Below are 14,345 nucleotides of genomic sequence, written 5' to 3' on the forward strand. Positions count from 1 at the left end.
GAACTCTCTTGCTTTTTCCATGATCCAGCGGATGTTGGCAATTTGATCTCTGGTTCCTCTGCCTTTTCTAAATCCAGCTTGAACATCTGGAAGTTCATGGTTCACTATTGCTGAAGCCTGGTTTGGAGAATTTTGAGCATTACTTTACTAGAGTGTGAGATGAGTGCAATTGTGCGGTACTTTGAGCATTCTTTGTCATTACCTTTCTTTGGGTTTGGAATGAAAGCTAGTCCTGTTGCCACTGCTGAGTTTTCATATTAGCTGGGATGTTGAGTGTGGCACTTTCACAGCATCATCTTTCAGGATTTGAAATAGCTCAATTGGAATTCCATCACGTCTACTAGCTATGTTTATAGTGATGCTTCCTAAGGCCCCTTGACTTTGCATTCCAGGATGTCTGGCTCTAGGTGAGTGACCACACCATTGTGATTTTCTGGATCATGAAGATCTTTTTCTTATATGTATTCTTGCCACCTCTTCTTAATATCTTCTGCTTCTGTTAGGTCCATACCATTTCTGTCCTTTATTGTGCCCATCTTTGCATGAAATGTTCCCTTGGTATCTCTAATTTTCTTGAAGAGATCTCTAGTCTTTCCTATTCTATTGTTTTCCTCTATTTCTTTGCATGGATCACTGAGGAAGGCTTTCTTATCTCTCCTTGTTATTCTTTGGAACTCTGGATTCGAGTGTGTATATCCTTCCTTTTCTCCTTTGCCTTTCGCTTCTCTTCTTTTCACCCATGGACAGTATGAGATAAGTCAGGTGGGCCTAATCTACAGTGTGGGAGTGAGTGAAGAGATAACTTGGTAACTGAGAGGAGACCTCAGTTGTCATTTGTCTTGACTTAGTAAGACATCCATTTTGCATAACGTGTTGTCTGCAAATGGAGAGACACCCTGTTAAGTATTTGCTCAGGTTATTAGAGTGTTTGTTGTGTTTAAAAAGGACTCCTAAGCTGCATTAGCTTGAGTTGACATCATCAGTGTTCATTTCCAAGTGGTCAATCCAGGAACCAATCTATTTAACATCTTCATCAATGACCAAAATAATGGAAGAGAAATAGCAGGCCCATTAATTTGCCTTAGGAAAAACATTAGACTGCAAGGGGTGGTTTGCACATTGTAGGGCAGGTTATGAATTTTAAATAACATTTGCTGTGATCAAGCACTTATTCTTTACACTCAAAATCTCAAAGGTTATGTCTAAGAAAACAAATAACTGAGCTCTTGCTATTATGAATCTGTGTATCCTGTTTGCTAGAGCATGGGTAATCAAGACTGGAGCAATTTTGATTTAAATGGAATCATCCATTTCTTATAGATGCATCTCTACCTGATTTTCTTCTTTCCCTTCATGTTACCCTTTCCTGGAATTTTGAAGCAATTCTGTGTCAGTATAAGGGAGGGCCAGTTACACAATTTGCAAGGCCCACTGCAAAAAGACAATATTGAGTTCCTATTCATAAAGAAAGAAAAAAAAATAATGTAATGAAAGGTATTAAGATGTGAAGCTTTTTCCATTCTCCTGTGGTCTCTCTGGACTTCTCATGGTGTTTTTAATTTGTTATTTAATGCCATTCTAAGAAAACAAAAATTGAAAATTTAAATTATCAGCATAACTTTTGTTCACCTTTATACTGTGTAGTGTCAGTTTTAAATGCAATTTTAAATGGAATTATCTTGTATATGAAATCACCAAAACTATGCAGTTTATATTTCATAGCTCATACATGCATATGTATTTCTTTCTTACCAGAAGAGTGGAAACTGTACAAAACTAAATCAGCTTCTTTTATTTCACTTCTTCACATGCACACGTTCTACTGATACTCCCAGTTTTTGGCTTACTGATGAATAAGAAAGGACTGAAAGGAAAAATGTCATGCATTGCCTTCTTTCCCTTTCCTTGTGTGTCATCATTTTCAGTATACGAGACTGGCTGATACAGGATCTAACACTAGTAAGAAAGGATAAATAGGGTTTCTTGGTCATTTGTGTGTTTTAGAACACCTTTACTGTCTCTCTGTATTTGAATCAAATTCTGATTTGAGTGGAAAGTTTGGCTTCTCAAGGGTTTCAGTCCCTCTACTTACTCTGTCATAGATGGAATACTCTTAGTACTCACTGTGAAAAGGCAGAGGAACCAAATTACCAGCATCCATTGGATCATAGAAAAAGCAAGAGAATTCCAGAAAAACATCTACTTCTGCTTTATTGACTATGCCAAAGCCTTCGATTGTGTGGATCATAACAAATTGTGGAAATTTCTTCAAGAGATGGGAATACCAGACCACATGACCTGCATCTTGAGAAATCTGTATGCAGGTCAAGAAGCAACAGTTAGAACTGGACATGGACTGGTTCCAATAGGAAAAGGAGTATGTCAAGGCTGTATATTGTTTCCCTGTTTATTTAACTTACATGCAGAGTACATCACGTAAAATGCCAGGCTGGATGAAGCATAAGCTAGAATCAAGATTGCCAGGAGAAATATCAACAACCTCAGATATGCAGATGACACCACCCTTATGGCAGAAAGTGAAGAGGAACTGAAGAGCCTTTTGATGAAAGTAGTTGGCTTAAAACTCAACATTCAGAAAACTAAGATCATGGCATCTGGTCCCATCACTTCATGGCAAACAGATGGGGAAACAATGGAAACCATGACAGACTTTATTTTTTTGGGCTCCAAAATCACTGCAGATGGTGACTGCAGCCATGAAATTAAAAGATGCTTGCTCCTTGGAAGAAAAGCTATGACAAACCTAAGCAGCATATTAAAAAGCAGACATTATGTTGCTGACAATGGTCCATCTAGTCAAAGCTATAGTTTTCCAGTAGTCATATATGGGTATGAGAGTTGGACTATAAAGAAAGCTGAGCGCCAAAGAATTTTGTTTTTGAACTGTGGTGTTGGAGAAGACTCTTGAGAGTCCCTTGGACTTCAGGGAGATCCAACCAGTCCACCCTAAAGGAAATGAGTCCTCTGTATATTCATTGGAAGGACTGATGCTGAAGTTGAAGCTCCCATACTTTGGCCACCTGATGTGAAGAACTGACTCCTTGGAAAAGACCCTGATGCTGGGAAAGATTGAAGGCAGGAGGAGAAGGGGACGATAGTAGATAAGACGGTTGGATGGCCTCACTGACTCAATGGACATGAGTTTGAGCAAGCTCTGGGAGTTGGTGATAGACAGGGAAGCCTGGCATTATGCAGTCCACAGGGTTGCAAAGAATTGGACATGACTGAGGGACTGAATTGACTGACTCACTGTGAATCTTGATGAACTCTCATGTATTCCGGATCCACTGGTTTTCTGTGCTCGTGGGACATTTGAACTTCATACGTGAAGAAGTGGTAAGGAATGTGAATACCATATGGCACCTGTCTTCTCTGTTCAGGTACATGGTTGATTTTCCCATTGGACTTCACTTACAATTACACAAGTTTAAAGATAAAATTATGACAGATTTTCAGATGCTGACAAAAGAGCATTAAACCAAACTTGGGGACAGTGCTGCTGCACAGGTAACATACCCATGAACCTGGGCCTGATGTAGGGTCTTCATATACCTTCTCTACCTGCCATGCTCATACTCGTGGTCCCCTTTCTCTGATCTTGTCCACAACAGATAGTTGACCACATCTTCCTGCAAAATTCTGGGTTTGTTTTATTCTGTAAGCCACAAAGCAAAAACTTCCTTGACTAGGCTTGGAAAGAAATTGCCGTAATAAAGGACTACTTCTGAAGCTCCAATATTTAAACATGCAACGATGTCAGGTTTAGGTATAAAATACATGCTGAATTACATAATCTTTTTTTTTTTTTTTAAGTTAGAGGATATCCTCTACATGTATTTTGAGCTCTTAGATCTTGCATGCAAGACTTAAAAAATATTTTCAGTTTTTGTCTAATTTGGGTCCTGAGAGGTTACGAGGGTTCATTATCCTGTTTTTAACTGTTTGTACCTCAGATTCTAGAGATGGCACTCAAGCCCTGCTCCTCTACCCTTATCTCCCTGGCTTTGACTTCAGTGAAAATTGACAAGGGTTCTCTAACCTATACATTCATTGTGACCTTGGGCAAATTTTAAAATCTTTTTTAGTTTATTTCATTTGTTAAAATGGGATAATGCCTATCTTGCAGATATAATTTAAGGATTTAATGAAATAATAAAAGTGCCTAACGGTAGTCCTATCACGTGTGCTCTACTAAAATTTTTCTGATAGTAAGTTAATGTAGGAAATAAATCCCTATTTGCATCACAGTCGCCTCTCAATCTTTATGTGAGTTTAAGATGTTTAATTATTATTCCCATAACTACTGACTCAATCTTATTTCCTTAACTTACTATGTTCTTACTCATTCTAAAGATTTTCACCTTGAGTGTGCTAGTGGATTTTAGGTAGATGAGTACTTGCCTGCCTGCTTCACAGTAAAATGCTAATATAAAAAACAGCTTTACACTTGGGCTTCCCTGATGGCTCAGACAGTAAAGAATCTGCCTGCAATGCAGGAGACCCGAGTTCGATCACAGCCTCATCTTTATCTTCCATCAATTATTTTTGCATCAGTTATGCAAACTAAAATTTAAAAAATCAGGCATAAAAATATTATTGGTGTGGTTTTACCCTTATGTTACTTTCTAGCTCAGTGTTTTTTATTATAAAATTTATGTTTATTAGAGAAAATTTAAAATACTAACGAAAGAAAATGTACATTGAAGATACCTGATATAAATAGTTTGTCTTTTCTTTTTTAGTCTTTCTTAATGTACAACTGTAAAAACACTGTTGGGGTAGTAGCATATATAAAATTTTATATCCTGCTGTTTTAGATAATGTTATATTGTAAACTTTTTTTCTATTACAGTCTGCATGAACATTTTCATGACTCCAGATTATACTACACCATGGATTTACTTAATGAATCTTCTGTTTTCTGATACAGTTTTATTCATAGTAAATACCATATTGAAAATCTTTTAATACAAAACTTTTTCCATTTTCAAAGCTATGACTTTAGTTTGGAGTCCCAGAAGAACATTATTGGATTAAAGCATTTCACACATTTTGTCTCTTGATGTGTGTGTGCTCTGATGCTCAGTTGTGTCTGACTCTGTGATCCCATGGTCTGTAGCCCGCCAGGCTCCTCTGTCCATGGAATTCTCCAACCAGGAATACTGGAGTGGTTAGCCATTCCCTTCTCCAGGGGGTCTTCCCAACCCAGGGATCAAACCCAGGTCTCCTGCATTGCAGGCATTTACCATTTGAGCCATCAGTGAAGCCCATATATAGCTATACTTTTATTTTCTGTCTCTAATTCTTCCATCATGAAATACAATATCCTTCAGGTCATTTGGTAAACCACATATTCTTAATAGTTATGATCTCCTAGTGGGAGGATGGAAGAAGAACACACTGAAAAATTCCTACAGAGCTTCTATTATTTTTGATGTTCTCATTTCTTTACCTCTCCCTTCATAAAAATGTCAGGAAAAACCCTGATTTCCTGTCATAGTGGTATGAGCAGGACTGGTTTATCCCTGCCTCAGACTTTGCTCATTCCCTGTCTTGATGCCTTTATGTGTCCTCCCATCCTTATTCTCCCTGTGGTCCCCAGACAGGTGTTTTCTGTATTTGCATATCGGCAGTGTGGTTTTACATTTCTCTAACAGTTTGAGTTTGAAGCCCTTTTTGAGTTTTTGAGGGTTTTTTTCCTTTATTTTTTTTAAAAGGTTCAGGCTGTTTTGCTGTATTAAATGCTGGGAAGGAAAATGTTAGAGAAACATCATATTAGGATGCTAAAATCTCTTTCTTTCCCTGAAGCTAAAACACACACAGTTTTACCCTGAGGAACCAATTCTTTAGAAAACTAAACTAAAAGAAAAATGAAATGAAAGGCAGCCTACATTAAATTTCATTTACACCTATTGTTTAATTTATGTTCTGGACCCCTTGATTCCTTTTCTGCCCTAGGCATGTGGGATAACATTTCTGTATGTTTGGTCACTTCTTTGTTTTTCATCCTTTTTGAGCCTTCTGGAAGTTTATATTCTGGAGCTTTCTTAAATCAACCAGCCCTTACTTCTTCCGAGGACTGATAGGTCAAATGGCATATATTTTTGCAGATGTGTGGGCTTAGATTTTTTTTTTCCCATTAAATCTTGTTTGGCTTTCTCCTTTTTGACTTATAATAATATGATGTTTTCTGTTGATCAGTTTTTAAAATTTTGATTATTCATTTGTGCTTGTTTTCCCATATTTTCTTAGTATTTTGTTTATTGATTTATTTTGGGTACAGCCTTTGAACAGACATGGGGATTTCCCATGAAAGTATAATGAATATGTGCTCTCAGCTGTGGTGTGGACCTGTGTAGATCAGGAGTGGTTCCATATTGGGAGCCATGTGGCTAAGCAGGATATAATTGCCTCATTTTTGACCCAGCAGTCGAAGATGCTGTGCTTTGCTGGAGGGAAGTGTTCACAGTAACTGCCTGTTGTAATTTTTTTTTTTGAGGATTAACAGAAGACCTTGATTTTTAGGGTTTACATATGGTTGCTTTCCCAATTGTACTAACATGGACTTGTGAAAAAGCACCTCTACTTCAAGGAAAAGAAAGTCCTGAGTCACTTAGTATTCCTTACACTCTGGAAGTCTGACTATAAAGGCTTACACTTCCTGCTGTGATTGTATCCTCCCTGAAAGAAATGAAGCAGCAATGTGAACTTAGTCCTCTTTATCTGCACAGTGCTCCTAAGTCCCAATTTCTGCAGTCTTCCCTCTCGTACTATTTAATACACTTATCGTTCGCTTCCTGGCATTCCCCTATAGGAGAGATTGAATTTAACAAATGTACACTAAGAATGATAGCTGACACTAATTCAATGAGCAGAAGATTAAATCCAATAATAATTCCTGAGGTAATGGAGACGGGTAGGGTATGCAGATCTCAGAAGAGTCAGAGATTAAATGAAACTACACAGTCCTTTTGACTATGTAGCCACTAGGAAACTGTAATAACATTTTAAGGTAGGCTGATACCACAGCCTAAAGATTTATTTTTTTTAAAAAATGAACAAAGCGTCACAGTCAAGTTGATGCAATAATTTTGCAGTCCCTCGAGCTGTTAGGCTCAAGTGAAGAAAGATGTTAGCTAAATACAATCTGGAATGAATACATTAATTTGCAGAGTCCCTTTCCCCCATCGTGCATAAAGTCTTAAACAGTTTTAACTCAGATGGATTTTAGTCCGTGATAAAAACTGGAAAGACTGTCTGCAGAAGCTTTTAAAAATATAAATAAGTCACATTAAGGATAAAGGGGTGGGAGGAGGAGGGAGAGAAGATTTGTGAAGACCTAAAAAAGTAACTGCTTGATTTAATGTCTGCAGATGAAAGCTGTGAACCAGCATTTCTCATGAGACTCCATGGAGGAGTGTCACTGGTGGCAGCTATTGGAGAACTAACGGCAAACTTACAGCTGGGGTGCTTTCTGGATCCTTCTCTTCTCAGTGGGATGGCAGGATTAGGGTTGAGGCTGAGAAGATAATGGAATTTGCATGCCTGGCCTGATTGCTTCTGATCACTAGTATCAGGGTGACAGCTGCTATTCCAAGCCTCTGAGCAGCAAGTGGTAGAGCAGAATATCGATTGCAGGTATATCTTCATCAGTAATATTTTGACAAGGAGAAAATGTTTCACTTTTTTATCACCCTTACTAAAGAGTATATGAAATATGTAGTCAAAGACTTGGAGGGTTTAGACATCCCAGTGTGAATTCTTGCATGACCCAGCAGGGTTCTGCTTTTAAAATGTACACACCATCATGAATAATCATCATTCTTGGGGTAGGTGTGTCTATGTAAAGATATTGAACAGTGCACGTGCAATTCACATACATATATCTCAGAGGAAGACTGTAAAGTTTTAGGAACGCTACAGTAGTACATGATATTGAAATTGGGTTAGATTTGTTAAAATTCTGATTGAAAGTGATAGAAAAAAAGCAAGGAAGAATGTTTTGTTTTGAAGGATTAAAACTTTCTAAATTAGTGAGTTGAAAGAAAGTATTATGTGATTAAGAAATAAAATGCCTATATATATTAATTTTCATAGAGAGGAAACCATTGGATAAATAAACCTGCTAATATGGGCTTCCCTGGTGGCTCAGAGGGTAAAGCATCTGCCTGCAATGCAGGAGACCCAGGTTCAATCCCTGGGTCAGGAAGATCCCCTGGAGAAGGAAATGGCAACCCACTCCAGTATTCCTGCCTGGAGAATCCCATGGACAGAAGAGCCTGGTGGGCTACAGTCCATGGGGTCACAAAGAGTCGGACACGACTGAGCAACTTCACAATATGTACCTCAGACATTTAAAATGTGCATATCGTTTGACCTGATATTTTCATATCAAGGATTAGGTGATGTTCACCTGCTTGTCTTACTTAAATAAGGTATCTTCCTTGTTGTTTGATTTTTCAGTTAAAAGGTACTTCCCTTTATCCTCTATTAAAATTATATAATGTTTGACAAATATGAAAGAATATATATATATGACAGATGTATAAGTGATGAAGCATGATAATAACTGAGCACAGTAAATCCACCATTCAGTTAGGACCTAGGCCATTACTTATACGATTATGGCTCTTTCCTATCTTGTCTCATTTTATCCTTTCAATAGATAACCAATAATCTGAATTTTATCATTTCCTTTTCAAAAATGGTTTTATCACAAAAGCATATATTCTTTTTATTTTGTTTTTCAAAACTAAGGTGTCAGTTACACCCATTATAGTGTACAATTCTATCATTTTGACAAACATGTACATTACTATAATCAAGTCAGTCCCTTGCCTTACCTCAGCCCTTGGCAATCACTGAGCAATTTTTTTGTCTCAAGAGCTTCACCTTTTCTAGAACGTCATGTGAGTGGAATCATATGTCATGTGGTCTTTTAAGAGTGTCTTCTTTCACTCTGCATAATACATCTGAAATTCATTGATGTTTCTGTATGTATCGAAGTTTTTCTTATGACTGAGTAATATCCTATTATAAGGACATGTTTTCTATAGTTTATTGATTCACCAGATGAAGAGTGTTTTGAATTTCCAGTTTTTGGCCATTACAAATGTGTCAGCTATAAATATTTGTATACATGTCTTTGTGTGAATTTAAATTTTCATTTCACCTGAGTAAATATAAGTGAGATTTCTGGGTTGTATGGCAAGTGTATGTTTAATTTTATAAGAAACTTTACAAGATATAACAAATATTTCCAACGAGGTTTTGTCATTTTGCATTTTCACAAGCAATTTATCAAAGCTTCAGAGTACTCTGCATCCTCCTCAGCGCTTAATATTATTGGTTGTTACATTTTTTGTTTCAAATTTGGTCATTCTGATGTTAGTAGTACCTCACTGTGTTTTAATTCACACTTCCTGAATAATACATTATTTGAGCATCTTTCATGTGCTTATTTGCCATCTATATGTCTTTGGTGAAGTGTCCAAAATTTTGCCCTTTTAAAAAGTGGGTTTCTCATATTCTTATTGAATTCTGAGAATTTTCATAGACAGACACAAGTCATTTAACAAATATATGATTTGAAGGTATTTTCTTTAGTCTGTGACTTATTTTTTTCATTCTTTTAATAGTCTTTTGAAGAGCAGAAGTTTTAAATTTTGTTAATGCTCAATTTATCCAATTTTTTCTGTTATGTATCATGCTTTTGTGTTGTATCTAAGAATTTTTACAAACCAGAGTCACAAGATTATTTTCTACTTTTTTCTAGTTTTATTGTTGTAGATTTTAACTTAAACAAGTGATTCATTTTCAGTTAATTTTAATATATTGTGATTCATATTTTTACATGGATATTCATCATCATTTGTTGAAAAAAGCTGTTCTTTCTCAATTGAATTGCCCCTGCATCTTTGCTGAAAATTAAATGAATACATGTATTTGATCTACTTCTAAACTCTCTATTTTTGAAAAAAAAAAAAAGATTTATATGTCTATTCCTTGACTAATACTATATTGCCTTAATAGTGTAGCTTTAATGTAAGTCTTAAAATCATGCAATGCGAATGTGAGTGATTAATTTTAAAAAATTATCTCAGCTATTTATTTCTTTATCTTTCCATGTAAAGTTTAGAATCAAGTTACTTGTTTCTATAAAAAACCTACTGGGATTTTGATTGAAATTAAACTGAATCTAGAACAATATGAGAAGTGACACTTTAACCATATTGAGTCTTCTAGTCCATTAAAAGTAACATTTTTTCATTTATTGACTGATTTGATTTTTGATTTCTTTCATCAATGTTATACAGTAGTCATCATACCGTTGTGTTAGATTTTTGGTCCTGTTATAAATGGTACTTTTGAATTTCCAGTTGTCATTGCTGACCACATACAAATAGTATTGATTTTTGTATATAGATTTTGTATCTGAAACCTCTATTAAGTCACTTAATAGTTTTTTATAGCTTTTGAAAGATAGATTTTTTGTGTTAAAAAAATCTACACAATCTTGTTTTCCATTAATAGAGAAACATCTCTGTTGTATCATCTTGGCTGTTTGGTATGATGATGAATAGGAAAACAAATATCCTTGTTTTGTTCTGATATTAGGGAGAAAGCATTCACTTTTTCATTAATAATAGGATGTTAGCTATAGATATTTTGTAGATGCCCTTTTATTCCTAGTTTGCTGAAAGTCTTTAAAAATTATGAGTCAGTTTTGAATTTTGCCAAATTTTCTGTGTCAGCTGAGATGTTGATGAATTTTCCTCCTTATTTCCACTGATATGCTGAATATATTGTTTGCTTTTCAGATGTTTAAATCCAGCATTTTTTGAATAACCATTTGGACTTGATGCATTAGTTTTTCACACATTTCTTGATTTTTGTCTGTGTATTTATGAAGAATATTGATCTGTAGTCCACCCTTCACCCCTGATGCCCATATTGTCTTTCTCTGGTTTTGATGTTAGAGTATTTCTGTCCTCAAAAAATGACTTTGCAACTGTTTGTTCTTTCTACTCTAGAAGAGATTGTCAAATTTTATTATTTCTTTCTGAAATGTTTGAGAGAATCTGCCCATGTAATCCTCTGGGTTTGGAGAGTTCTTTGTTGAACACTTAAACTAGAAATACACTTTAGTTAATAGATATAGGATTAATTATGTGAGGCATTACTTGAGTGAGTTTTCATAGTTTGTGTCTTTAAATATCTGTTATATTTGCAGTGATGTCTTCTCTTTTAAATTCTTAATATTTGTAGGTCATGTATTCTTTCTTACTGTGTTGGTCACTTTGGCTAAAAGAGTATTTTATTTTTCAAATCAACAGCTATGGTTTCATATATTTTTCTCTTTGTGTTCTTAGTTTAATTGATTTCTATTTTTACCTTTATTATCTTATTCCTTCTGCATACTTTGGATATAATTTGACCTTCCTTTTCTAGTTTCTTAACGTGTATTCTTAGATTATTTATTTTAAATTTTACTTCTTTATCAATATAAGAATTTTAATGCTATAAATATTGATTTAAGTGTGGCTTTAATGGAATCTCACAAATTTTGACAAAATTTTCATTTTCATTAAATTAAAAATATTTACTAATTTCCTTTGTGATTTCATCTTTTAAGTTATTTAGAAGTATATTGTTTGTTAGCTAAATAGTTTTGAATTTTATGACCATTACATCTACTACTGCGGGCAGGAATCCCTCAGAAGAAATGGAGTAGCCATCATGGTCAACAAAAGAGTCCAAAATGTAGTACTTGGATGCAGTCTCAAAATGACAGAATGATCTCTGTTCGTCTACAAGGCAAACCATTCAATATCACAGTTATCCAACCAGTAACGCTGAAGAAACTGAAGCTGAATGGTTTTATGAAGACCTACAGATCTTTTAGAACTAACACCCCAAAAAGATGTCCTTTTCATTATAGGGGACTGGAATGCAAAGATAGGAAGTTAAGAAACACCTGGAGTCACAGGCAAATTTGGCCTTGGAATGCGGAATGAAGCAGGGCAAAGACTAATAGAGTTTTGCCAAGAAAATGCACTGGTCATAGCAAACACCCTCTTCCAACAACACAAGAGAAGACTCTACACGTGGACATCACCAGATGGTCAACACCAAAATCAGATTGATTATATTCTTTGCAGCCAAAGATGGAGAAGCTCTATACAGTCAACAAAAACAAGACTGGGAGCTGACTATGGCTCAGATCATGAACTCCTTATTGCCAAATTCAGACTTAAATTGAAGAAAGTAGGGAAAACTGCTAGACCATTCAGGAATGACCTCAATCAAATCCCTTATGATTATACAGTGGAAGTGAGAAATAGATTTAAGGGTCTAGATCTGATAGATAGAGTGCCTGATGAACTATGGAATAGGGTTCGTGACAGTGTATAGGAGACAGGGATCAAGACCATCCCCATGGAAAAGAAATGCAAAAAAAGCAAAATGGCTGTCTGGGGAGGCCTTACAAATATCTGTGAAAAGAAGAGAGGTAAAAAGCAAAGGAGAAAAGGAAAGATATAAGCAGCTGAATGCAGAGTTCCAAAGAAGAGCAAGAAGAGATAAGTAAGCCTTCTTCAGTGATCAAGGGAAAGAAATAGAGGAAAACAACAGAATGGGAAAGACTAGAGATCTCTTCAAGAAAATTAGAGATACCAAGGGAACATTGCATGCAAAGATGGGCTCGATAAAGGACAGAAATGGTATGGACCTAACAGAAGCAGAAGATATTAAGAAGAGGTGGCAAGAATACACGGAAGAACTGTACAAAAAAGATCTTCACGACCCAGATAATCATGATGATGTGATCACTAATCTAGAGCCAGACATCTTGGAATGTGAAGTCAAGTGGGCCTTAGAAAGCATCACTACGAACAAAGCTAATGGAGGTGATGGAATTCTAGTTGAGCTATTTCAAATCCTGAAAGATGATGCTGTGAAAGTGCTGCACTCAATATGCCAGCAAGTTTGGAAAACTCAGCAGTGGCCACAGGACTGGAAAAGGTCAGTTTTCATTCCAATTCCAAAGAAAGGTAATGACAAAGAATGCTCAAAGTATTGTACAATTGCACTCATCTCACATGCTAGTAAAGTAATGCTCAAAATTCTCCAAGCCAGGCTTCAGCAATATGTGAACTGTGAACTCCCTGATGTTCAAGCTGGTTTTACAAAAGGCAGAGGAACCAGAGATCAAATTGCCAACATCCACTGGATCATGGAAAAAGCAAGAGGGTTCCAGAAAAACATCTCTTTCTGCTTTATTGACTATGCCAAAGCCTTTGACTGTGTGGATCACAATAAACTGTGGAAAATTCTTCAAGAGATGGGAATACCAGACCACCTGACCTGCCTTTTGAGAAATCTGTATGCAGGCAAGGAAGCAAGAGTTAGAACTGGACATGGAACAACAGACTGGTTCCAAATAGGAAAAGGAGTACGTCAAGGCTGTATATTGTCACCCTGCTTATTTAACTTCTATGCAGAGTACATCATGAGAAATGCTGGACTGGAAGAAACACGAGCTGGAATCAAGATTGCGGGGAGAAATATCAATCACCTCAGATATACAGATGACACCACCCTTATGGCAGAAAGTGAAGAGGAACTAAAAGCCTCTTGATGAAAGTGAAAGAAGAGAGTGAAAAAGTTGTCTTAAAGCTCAACATTCAGAAAACGAAGATCATGGCATCTGGTCCCATTACTCCATGGGAAATAGATGGGGAAACAGTAGAAACAGTGTCAGACTTTATTTTTTGGGGCTCCAAAATCACTGCAGATGGTGACTGCAGCCATGAAATTAAAAGATGCTTACTCCTTGGAAGAAAAGTTATGACCAACCTAGATGGTATATTCAAAAGCAGAGACATTATTTTGCTGACTAAGGTCCGTCTAGTCAAGGCTATGGTTTTTCCTGTGGTCATGTATGGATGTGAGAGTTGGACTGTGAAGAAGGCTGAGTGGCGAAGAATTGATGCTTTTGAACTGTGGTGTTGGAGAAGACTCTTGAGAGTCCCTTGGACTGCAAGGAGATCCAACCAGTCCATTCTGAAGGAGATCAACCCTGGGATTTCTTTGGAAGGAATGATGGTAAAGCTGAAACTCCAGTACTTTGGCCACCTCATGCGAAGAGTTGACTCATTGGAAAAGACTCTGATGCTGGGGGACACTGGGGGCAGGAGGAGAAGGGGACGACTGAAGATGAGATGGCTGGATGGCATCACGGACTCAATGGACATGGGTCTGAGTGAACTCCGGGAGATGGTGATGGACAGGGAGGCCTGGCGTGCTGTGATTCATGGGGTCGC

Source organism: Ovis aries, chromosome 2 (genome assembly GCF_016772045.2).
Source record: "Ovis aries strain OAR_USU_Benz2616 breed Rambouillet chromosome 2, ARS-UI_Ramb_v3.0, whole genome shotgun sequence".
Lineage (NCBI taxonomy): Eukaryota > Metazoa > Chordata > Mammalia > Artiodactyla > Bovidae > Ovis > Ovis aries.